Genomic DNA, 11,634 nt, shown 5'->3' with positions numbered 1-11,634 from the left:
ACATACTCCTGAACTAGAGAACGTGCTCTCGTGGCAAGGAGGGATTCGCTCCGGTAAATTCTTAAAAACTTAGCAGAACGCCTAGTGCACAGTAAATGCTCCACGAACATTTATGGAATTAACTGGAAGTGGACTGGCAGGAAAACGTGAACCACTTGAAGAGAACTATTAAGGATATTACTTAGAAAACGGGGCTGTCTGAAGAAAACCCCGAATGGAATAGCCCGTACGGGGGGCGGCTGGAGACAAATTCTGACCCGCAGACACCTGAAGAAGTGGAATAACGTTAGGGATGGCGGTGGTGACGTTCGCAGGGGGCGGAGCGGACGGCGCCAGGACTCTGGGAGAGGCGGCAAACTCCACCCACCCCGGAACAGCGGCCGCCTGCCCTCCCGGGTCTTCCAGGTTCCCGGGACAGCATCCCAGCCCCGCCCCTCCTCGGAGGTCCCTGCTGCGACGGCAGCTGCGGCTGCGCAGTGGCGCGCGCGTAGGCGAAGCGGCGCGCGCCGCGGTCAGCTGATTGCTCCGGCTGGCACGTGACTTGCTCCGTAGACGCTGGGGTCGTGAAAGCCGTGGGGCCGGAGCTTAGGTCCGGGAGGGATGGAGCGCTGAGCCGTTAACGTCTGCCGGGCTGTCCGCTTCCGTACCTGTTAGTGCAGCCATTTCGTCGTTTGACATCTTCCTGGGTCAGTGAGCGATGGTTACCCCGGATGGGGAGTCCTGGCCAGGCCGAACCTTGCGCTGCGGTCGCCGTCTGGGAGGGATGGGGGCGGGCGCCGGGGCCGAAGCTGTGGCGTTGGAGCTGGCTGGGTGGCTGTGGCTGGTTTCTCGGCGCCAGTTCGTTGAAACCTTGGGTGTAGGTTCTGTTTCTAAGGAAGAGGAAGCAGGGAAAAAGAAATGGCCCTAGGGGGTACGGAATAGCAGAGACAGGAAGGCAAAACAGTGAGGGTCTGGGACATCTCTCCTTGCATTGAGGGTGGGGAGCAAATCCACGCCTCTTGATTGAGAGGGATGAAATGTGACAGAGTGGCCCAGATGAGGATCTGGGGTGGTGTTGTGTGAAGTCACAGCGAGCTCGAGAGCCTTCACTGGGTGTACGTGCTTGTGAGTAGGGGGATGGCAGTTTAAAGGGTCTACGAGCCCTTCACTACTGGCAGGGGTCTCTCGCACAGGATGCAGGATCTTTATAGGCAGGGGAAAGAGTGAGAATCCAGAGAACTCAAACCATTTTTTATTAGAATGGGGGAAGGGTAGGCAAGAAACCCTGCAAAGGAACTTGAGAGAGTCACGTATGGCAAATTGAATCACCTGAAAATGAGTAAATAGAAGCTGATACTCTTTTCAGAGGAAAAGTCCGGTATGTTAGGGAAAAATAAAATATTTCAGCAGAGCTCAGAACTTAGCACTGCTCTAGGAATGCGGGAGTGGGGTGTAAACAGTCCAGCCTTAGGAGTTCCCACCAGTGTTGGGGAGAGAAGTCACACACACATGAAACATTGAAGTACTATGAAGTTACAAGAAATTATCAAAAAGAATGCTAAGTGCTTTGGAATTGTGAAGTAGGGATGGAGATATGAACCGACACTATCATGAAATGTCCTGGAGGAAAGATAACAGGGGCTGGGCCTTTGCAAGCCAGTGGGATTTGAACTAGTGGAGAGAAATGAGAACTTTCTAGGTGAGGAAAATCCACAGGATTTGAAGGCCTGAAGATGAGAAGAAAGTGCTTCTAGGGGAGTAAAAAATCCAGGTTTGTGGTGGATTTGAATTAACAGAGAAGTGAGAAATAAAGTTGGGGTCTGATAATGAAGACTACTGAATGATATTTACTCATTCATTCAACTGATACTCATTCAACTGAGCTACATATATGTGAGGCTTTTTGGAGCATGTGACTTTCAAACTGATAGCTGAAAAGAGGCTATAAAGGAGGAGAAGGTGTGACTGAAAATGTTCCAGGTGGAAAGAACAGCGTATGTATGTCTGTGCCCTGAGATGTGAAGAGGAATAAAGCTTTTGAGAAGTTGTAGGAGGGCTAGCATGGCCAAACCTGGAGGGAGCTATGTGAGAGAGGCATGCAGAGGAAGGCTGGGATCAGGCCCAGCAGGGCTTTTATCCTAAAAGTAAAGGGAAGCCAGTGAAGATTATAGTCAGTAAAGTGAGTTAGACATGTTGTTGTTGTTTTTTAATATTTATTTATTTTGAGAGAGAGAGAGTGAGAGCACGCAAGTGGGGGAAGGGTGGAAGGGTGGGGACAGAGGATCCAAAGTGGGCTCCATGCTGACAGCAGAGAGCCCGACATGGGGCCTGAACTCACCAGCCCTGAGTTCATGACCTGAGCCGAAGTCAGACATTTAACCGACTGAGCCACCCAGGTCCCCTAGACGTGGTTTTTAAAAATAAAATTTTGTTGGGGTGCCCAGGTGGCTCAGTCACTTAAGTGTCTGACTTCGGCTCAGGTCATGATCTCACAGCTCATGAGTTCGAGACCCATGTCAGGCTCTGTGCTGACAGCTCGGAGCCTGGAGCCTGCTTCAGATTCTGTGTCTCCCTCTCTCTCTGCCCCTCCCTCACTCATGCTGTCTCTCAAAAATAAACATTAAAAAATTTTTAAAAAAAATAAAATTTTGTTGAGAGAGTGGAGGGTGCAAAAGTAAATGAGGGGAAACCACCTTGGGAGGACATTGTTGTAATTCCTGCCAAGAGATGGCAAAGCAATTAATAGATTCCTCCTGTAAGAAATGGAGAGCCACTGAAGGGTTTGAAGTCAGGATACCTTCTCTCTCCACTAAGGAATTGAGAAGGTTTAACTGTATTCACTTTTAAGACTTAAGGAGTCAGGGAAGGGAAAGAGTGATTAGATTCTATATTGACCCTTCACTGAGGGCAGTTCTAACTACCCCCTAAGCAGTCCTGAAGTCCACAGGGAATCGTTTGGGAGTTGACTAGAGATTCTTTTGCAAAAATCTGTCTTTGGTCTCTCAGACTTATCCTCTGGTAATGTTATCTTCTCCAGAATACCTTTTAGTGAACAATAGTAACCGGGCGAACTCAGTTACCTTTCATGTTTATCTTGTTCTCACAGGTCTTTGAGAGAAGGTAGATGAAAATGCTATTCATTGTAAAGGTAGGAACCTGTTAAGACCCTTGGAGCTAGAAACAGTTTTGTCTCAGTGTGGCATAACTTCCAGAGTGTACTGACTCCTGGTATTGTTCCTGCTGATACACCTACATAATACTTAACCACAATCATATCTAGAGAGAAGGCTGAGTTTCCTAAAGTACATTGTAATCTTTGATTCAGCAGTTTTGGTGAACTTTTTCTAGTAGGACACCTTCAAAGGATTGGCAGTGGTGGTCAGCGCTTTTAAAACTGCTTTTCTGTAAGCTTGGGTAAACCTAGTCAGTACACAGCAGCTGGAGGAGATAATGAGCAACAAAGTAGAGCTCAAAGTGCTCAGGTTGTCAATCACGGTTCTTTGGCAACAAGCAAGTTTTAAGGTGTGCTGAAGACGCACTGGAGCCTCAGGGTTGTGTCTCAGAGCTCCCGGATCTTTTTCTCTTGGTATATCTTGCAGGGACTAGATAAAATCTAAAGAAACAGTACCTGGCATCTGCCTAACGTAAATGCTGAGAGCTAGATAGTGTAATTTTGCATTTAAAACTGGATAGAAGATACTTGTTTTTAATTTTTGGCATGTTAGTCTTAGGAGCTTCATTTACATTTGTTTTTACAACCTAAAAAGAAACTTTTGGGCTTCAAAAGTTGGATACTATGATTATTTCCACAACTTGTGAAATAATTCCATTGGCCAAAGAGCAAAACTGGAATGCCGAAATAAACCTTTACGGCAGGATCTCCTTTGTAGTCCACTAATTCCAAAGCAGTCTTCCTATTGAACTTGAGTTTGTTTAGGGGTAGCTACAGTTTGGACTAAGTACCTCCTAGGTAAATTTTGTTCTTGTACATATTCTGATCTGTCTGCAGGAGTAAATCTTTTTCACCCTTTGGATGTGACATTTAATACCATTTTATGTATAAACTAATTCATGTTAGATTCCCATTTCATAAATGTTTTTAAGACCTAGTAGAAACCATTAGCATAGTGCCCTTGGAAAGATAGCTCAGGCAATGACCCAGACCATTCTAATATCTTATTGAGATGACTGACCTTTGGAACTAGAAATTTCAAACTATATTCTTTTTTTTTTTAATTTTATTTTTTTAAATTTGCATCCAGATAAGCATATAGTGCAACAATGATTTCAGGAGTAGATTCCTTGATGCCCCTTACCCATTTAGCCCATCCCCCCTTTCACACCCCTTCCAGTAACCCTCTGTTTGTTCTCCATATTTATGAGTTGCTTCTGTTTTGTCCCCCTCCCTGTTTTTATATTATTTTTGTTTCCCTTCCCTTATGTTCATCTGTTCTGTATCTTAAAGTCCTCATATGAGTGAAGTCATATGATATTTGTCTTTCTCTGACTGACTAGTTTCACGTAGCATAATACCCTCCAGTTCCATCCACGTAGTTGCAAATGCCAAGATTTCATTCTTTTTGATTGCCGAGTAATACTCCATTGTGTGTGTGTGTGTGTGTGTGTACATATATACATATACATCTTCTTTATCCATTCATCCATATATATGTATACATATATATACACATCTTCTTTATCCATTCATCCCTTGATGGACATTTGGGCTCTTTCCATACTTTGGCTATTGTTGATAGTGCTGCTATAAACATGGGGGTGTATGTTTCCCTTCGAAACAGCACACCTGTATCCCATGGATAAATGCCTGGTAGTGCAATGGCTGGGTCTTAGGGGAATTCTGGTTTTAGTTTTTTGAGGAACCTCCATACTGTTTTCCAGAGTGGCTGCACCAGCTTGCATTCCCAGCAAACTATATTCTTTTGTTGTTGTTTTTTTTAAATTTCTTTTTTTAATGTTTACTATTTTTGAGAGAGAGAGAGAGAGAGCAAGCAGGGAAGGGGCAGAGAGAGAGGGAGACACAGAATCTGAAGCAGGCTCCAGGCTCTGAGCTGCCAGCAGAGAGCCCCAATTGGGGCTCGAATCCATAAACTGTGAGATCATGATCTCAGCCAAAGTCAGATGTTTAACTGACTGAGCCACCCAGGCGCCCCCTGAAACCGATGTGTTTTTAAAAGATATTTTAAGCAAGCTATCAGTGAATAGAAAGTTACTTGTAAATTAAAACTGATAATAGGTGGATTAACTTTATCATGAAAGCTTTTCTTTATGAACCAGCCTGTACTTTAGTGTTCCTGTATGAGTGCTACTGGCATTTTGGACAGGACCGTCTGTTGTCTGGCCTCCATACGGGGAGAACCTAAAATGCTCCCGTATATTTCCAGACTCCTGGAGGAGAGAGGTACCATTTGCTTGCAAAACACATGTGGTGCTACCATTTATTTGTTGGGCAGATGTTTGCGTGCTTGTTAAGTGATAGGCACTCTGTTAGTTATTGGGGATCTAGAAGTTAAGAGTAGTATTTTAATAAGCTAGCATGTAAAATGTGTATAGCCACTAGCTGTGTGATCTTGGGCAGATAATTTCATTAACTGTTCTGTCGTTTTCTAGTGGGGTGGTAGTAATATCTTCTTTGAGTTAAGCACAAAATTACTTAGCATACTGAAGTGGTTATCACATAGTGCATATTCAGTAAGTGGTTGTCACTACCAGTAAACAGAATCTCAAGCTTCTAGAGTGAAGAATGGGAGAAAACTAACATGTTGAAAGTCTGTAACTTGATGAATTTCAGGCTAGGGGATACGTTGTGTTGTAGATATAAGCATCTTCTGGCTGAACGTGGTATTGTGGTCCATTCACGGTTACAAAATACCAGCCCAGGGTTGCTTGGCTGGTTCAGTCCATGGAGCATGTGACTCTTGATCTCAGGGTGTGAGTTTGAGCCCCGCATTGGGTGTGGAGCCTACTTAAAATAAAAATTAAAAAAAAAAAAACCCACCCCAAAGAAAAGGGAAATAACGTTTTGGAAGCCATGAGTGTAGATTCAGGGATTCCCCTGGATTGGAAGGAATTGTTTGTTCCTTGGGTCATTGCTGAGTTGCATATGGCAGAGAGGAAGTCTCTAGGAGCTCAGAAGGTCCCGATGATTACTTTCAGTAATAGGTGTACAGTGCCCTCCTTGCCATGTCTAGCTCACCAGAAATTACAAGAAATTTTCCCTAACACAACCTAACACCACCCCCTCCCTAACCCTTCAGTGTTTAAGACAGATATCTATGCAAAAGGAAGGCTTGGCTCCTCTTCTTAAATTTATATCTTTATTTTGAGAGAGAGGGAGAGAGAGAATTCCAAGCAGGCTCTGCACTGTCAGGATGGAGCCTGATATGGGGCTTGAATTCATGAACCACAAGATCGTGGCCTGAGCCTTAAGTCGGACCCTTAACCGACTGAGCCACCCAGGCGCTGCCAATTTAGTATTAATTTATTTTTTAGAGAGACAGCACATGTGGGAGAGAGGGGCTGAGGGGGAGAGGGGGAGACAGAATCTCAAGGAGGCTCCACGCTCAGCCTGACACGGGTGAGGTGACCCACGACCCATGGTTGATCCCATGACCCTCAGATCATGAGCTGAGCCAAAATCAAGAGTGGGGTGCTCAACCGTCTGAGACACCCAGGCGCCCCAGGCTTGGCTTTTACAAATTGTTTCTAGCCAACTGAAATAAAAAAGATGATCATTTACAAACTATGTCTATTAAAGATGAAATTGTCTTCCATCTTTAAATGTATTTATGGCATGAAATTCAGGTAGTCTCTAATGGGATTATAGAACAATTTTAAATACTTTAGTTGAAAACCGAAAAAAGCAAAAATTAAGGCTTATTTAAAGAAATATGTTCTGACAGTTTATAAGTTTCATTCTGTATGAGTCATGAGACTACTCCTTGAAAGGTAAAATTCCCCTTTTAGTTACTAGAAACTTTTAAACATGTTTTATTACCAGTAAGCCAAGCCCTTCCCACAATCTCAAGATGGTTCTGTTTTGAAGAGTAGAATTTTAACATTCAAAGAGGAAAAAGTTCTTTTTTCTTTTTAATTTTTTTTTAATGTTTATTTTTGAGAGAGAGTGTGTGTGTGAGCAGGGGAGGGACAGAGAGAGAGGGAGACATAGAATCTGAAGCAGGCTCCAGACTCTGAGCTGTCCGCACAGAGCCCCATGCAGGGCTCAAACCCACAAACTGTGAGATCATGACCGAGCTGAAGTCAGATGCTTAACTGACTGAGCTATCCAGGTGCCCCCCATTTAAAAAAAATTTTTTTTAATTTTATTAAATAATTTATTAGTTTTTTAAATCACAATTGGAAGGCTATGTGATATTTCTCTGACATCCAAGGTGTTTCTTCTCGTGCTTATTGAAATCGGCACTTTATTTAGTAAACCTGTATTCTCAAGGACTGAAAAGGAGGTGGTTTTGCATGTAGACCACCTGCAGTCTCATTGCAAAAATTTATTTACTGTGAAAGGTGGTTGCATTTCAAAGATTAACATATTGTTTTCTGAAAGAGTTAAAGTCAGTTCAGTGTTGGAGCACTTACAGGGGTGCTATATTTTCTGTGATTGCCCCTAAGTTGGGTCAGGCTCATACCTTCAAAAAGAAATGCTAGCAGCTCTCTGTTTGAGCTTATTATCCCCACCATTTATGTTGTGATAGTTATTGCTTTACTGTTTTTGTTTTATATTCAAGTGAATTGTGGTAGGAAAATAATCCATGGCCTTCAGATTCCCAGCAATGGTTGATAACAGTAAATAGTCTCAGAGCTTTGCACCCAGTTTTTCCTTTCTTCTCTCCTTTCTTCCGTTTTGAAAAATAATTGTTACTGTTTTTTTTTTTTTAATGTTTATTTTTGAGAGAGGGAGAGTGCAAGCAGGGGAGGGGCAGAGAGAGAAGGAGACAGGCTCCAAAGCTGGCTCTTTGCTGACAACAGAGAGCCTGATGTGGTGCTTGAACCCATGAACTGTGAGATGACGACCTGAGCCGAAGTCAGTCAGTCAGTCAACTGACTGAGCCGCCAGGCGCCCCACTGTTTGTTTTTTGTTTGTTTGTTTGTTTGTTTTTAAAAGCAGCATACTTACTGCAGTCAGACAATATAGAAGTATTTTAAAAATTTGATCAGTGTTTCTCTTGTGTTTCCACTGGATGCTGCCTTGATTTTTCTTTTTTATCTTGTCATCTGGATTAAATTTCCCTCCCACCCCTAGCTACACACACAGACCTACCTACTCATACAGACCTGCATGCTCAAAATTGTAAGCTCCTTCACGATAGGGAGTTCATTTTATTTGTTTTGCTTCTTAGATCCTACTACGGTTCTGGAAACTTAAGCACCCACAACGTTTGGTGAGATAAATGATATGATCCTAAATTGAAAACAATTACAGTCAAGCAAGAGACATGTGACAAAACACAAAATAGATGTCTGCTTTAATGCAGTTAGTTAATTACATGGTTCTAAATGGGTTGAGGGAGAACATACTGAGGGGGACATACTGGTTTGGTATTATAATAATGGTTCTAGTGCATGGTTGGGTGTAGTTGGGGAAATCTTTTGTGAAGGGAAGTTTGAGTTGTTTCAAACAGGAAAGGAGTTCTTTTGTGCAAAATGGACTGAGCGCAGGCAAGTAGAAAGAGGACTAAAGGTAGGCAGGCCTGAGGACAAGATTGATAGAGTTCAGGAAGATTGTGAAGATAAAGTAGAAAAACTCAGACAAGGACATCAGTAGTGATGACAGTGAAGACTGGCAGATTTGAGTTTTATTTCCAGGAAAGAAACAAAGTAGGGGCAGACATTTCTGTGAGTTAGTCAGCCTTCTATCGTCTACAGCAATTTTTTTAGAGTTGGAAAATTTTTTAAGGAGAAGTTTTGGGAATGAATCTGGATTCTACACTGTGGTCAAAGAAGGGACTTTTATGTAGGGCGTTTAAAATCCTCTGAATGCTGTCCTTCATAAATTAAATAAAAGTTCTCATTTCTTGAGCAAAGTAAGAGTTTACTCAGATTTTGTTTTGTTCTGTACTTGATATCATATTGCTTTTCACATTTTAAGCTTATAACCTGCCATGGAAAGCATGCAAAAAGTGGGTTTCTAAACTCCACAGAACAAAAATCCATTTCTGTATTATAGAACTAGCAATACTGTATGATTCTTGATGATATGACATTTAGCCATCTTATTAAAGAATATCTACCATTTTTTTAATAACATTCACCGTATAATCAGTATGCAATCCACTACTTAATCATGGAAATGCCTATTTTAGGACAGTGGTTCTGAAACCGGAGTGATCACCTGAATTACCTGAGGGATGTAACAAGAATATTAAAAAAAAAAAATTCTTGGATCTCACCCTGTATAGATTAATGGAATTGAGGAGGAGAAAAGGATCTTGGATATCGTATCCAGTCCTCTCATTTTACAAATGAAGAAACTTACACAGACAATGATAAGCAGAACTGGAATTAGATTTCAGGTGTTCATATTTTCAGTGCAGTGCTCTGGCCATTACATTGTGCTTCCTGAAGTTGGCATTTGGGTTTTCTCTGGCTGTAATTTCCAGTGAGATAAAAGGATTGCTTACCAACCTTGATCTCATGCTTCAGACGTAACTATTACTAACCAGCATTGCCCTTTTGTATTATCTCCAGGGTTCATTGTTACCATGCCATTTAGTGGCCTCTAAACTTTTACATGATTTCAAGTGTGAGGATACTGCCTTTTTAAATAAATTGTGTCGGGTGTGTGTGTGTATGTACACGCGTGTGTGTGTTCACATATAGTACTTCATTATTGAAAACTTAGGAAACAGGAATGTATAGGAAGAATGAGAACATTCATTATTCACTCCCAAGAGATAATCTTTAACAGTTTCTTTATAATTTAATGTTCACATGTACATACATCCTTTCCTTTCTTTAAGTTGGGATAGCTGGGACATGTGTACATTTTTATGGCTTTTGATAAATATTGAAACTGCCTTCTAGAAATTGTCTTTTTTTAAGCACAAAACTTTTTGGTCTTTCAGGTATTATATAGTTATTTTAGATTGAGGAGAAAGTACTAATAGCAAGTTATTATGTCCTTTTAATGGTTTTAAATGAATTTGTTTTATCAGTCATGTCGGCATGCCATACATTTCGGAAGTAATAACATGTATGAATGTGTGGGACATTAATTCAAGCCCCATCTGTTCTTTTTTTTTTTTTTTAACAAAAATGAACAATTTCTCTCCATATTACTAAAGCAATACATTTTCATTGTTGTGTTCACAGTATTACTACAGTCAGCTTAAACTTGTTAACATTTCTCAAGTTCATTGTTGTTACTCCTGCTTTCTATTAAATGTTAAAACACTGCTGAGAGAGGCTGGAAGGTTATGGCTGGATCCCTACATAGAAACAAACAGATAACTTACAACAAAAACTGATGAACAGTCTATACAACAAAACTAGATGAGACTTCAGTTTTTGGCCATGATGGATCTTCTGGTACCATACTTGCTTTCTTACCATGAACAACTAGGAAACTGGACAAAATGTATGAAAAAATTCTTCCAAATATTGGACAACAGGTAGTATTTGAACTGAGAGACTGGAAACAAATGAAGCGAGATCCATAGTTCCTCTGCTTTCTACTTGGAATTGCTTTCTGTCTGGAGTCACTCTTTAGATCATGGTCTCAGAAGGAAAAACCAAGTAAAGCATGTTGGTCTTGCTGAATTGAGGAGACTGGAGTTGGGGAACACTTACCTGGCTGGAAGTTGTAGATCATATTGTCAGAAAGGAGGGAGGCAGACAGAAAAACCACCAAAAATTTGTATAGAGGTCTCTGTAGGAGGCCCAGCAAAGAATGACTAGAGAGCTTTAAGTGGAACAATATCCAGGGCACATGGGGCTGGGAAGTGTTTGAATACCTAGGGCATTCACTAGAATCCCCAGAAAGACCTTAGTAGTAGAGCTTAGTTAGCTTTAGACACATTCTAACAAAGTTTAAAAATAAGCCTCCAGTGTATTATGCTAATTCTCAAGTACCTGTCAGAAGAGAGTACAACATTCTTATAAGACGACAAAATCCAGTGATTGGCAATGTAACATTGTGAATTAGTGATCTAACAGAAAACGGAACATAATGAGGATAAAAATGAAAGGCTTTTGAAAATGGAACTTAGCTGAAAAATACATCTAAAGAGAAAAATTCACTTTGTGAGATGAATAGCAGATACTCTAAAGAAAAGTTCAGCAAACTAGAAGATAGAGCAAGAGTATACCCAAACTGAAGCATAGAAAACAACTGAAAAAAAAAAAATGAATCGAAGCTTTTTGACCTGTGGGACAGTATTAGGTGGTTTAATGTGTGATTTTTGTATCAAGAGAAGAGAAAGGGAAGCAGAAAAAAAATTTGAAGAAGAAGATGGATGGGATTTTTTCACATTTGATGAAAAGTAAACACAGATTCCGGAAGCTCAGTGAAGTCTAAGCTGGATAAATCCTTGTGACCATGGAATAGGCAAATTTTTCTTATGCCACAGAAAGCATATATTATGGGGAAAAAGTTGGTAAATTAGACATCAGAATTGATAAGTT

At 41.2% G+C, this 11,634-nt stretch overlaps 1 protein-coding gene across 1 annotated transcript in view; it reads left to right on the top strand.

Annotated features, from left to right (window-relative positions):
- Positions 1-558: 558 nt before the first annotated feature.
- The window catches only part of ATP6V1C1 (ATPase H+ transporting V1 subunit C1), a 47,259-nt gene continuing 36,183 nt past the window's right edge, over positions 559-11,634 (top strand). Inside the window, exon 1 of the mRNA XM_047088848.1 lies at positions 559-686. The gene's annotated coding sequence lies outside the window, so the exon portion shown is untranslated. The remainder of the gene's footprint in view (positions 687-11,634) is intronic.

The sequence above is a fragment of the Lynx rufus genome, unplaced genomic scaffold (assembly GCF_022079265.1).
Source record: "Lynx rufus isolate CCGP_SWC_20201006 ecotype Redwood Valley unplaced genomic scaffold, mLynRuf1.p SCAF_26, whole genome shotgun sequence".
Lineage (NCBI taxonomy): Eukaryota > Metazoa > Chordata > Mammalia > Carnivora > Felidae > Lynx > Lynx rufus.
This window is presented reverse-complemented; position numbering and strand designations above follow the sequence as displayed.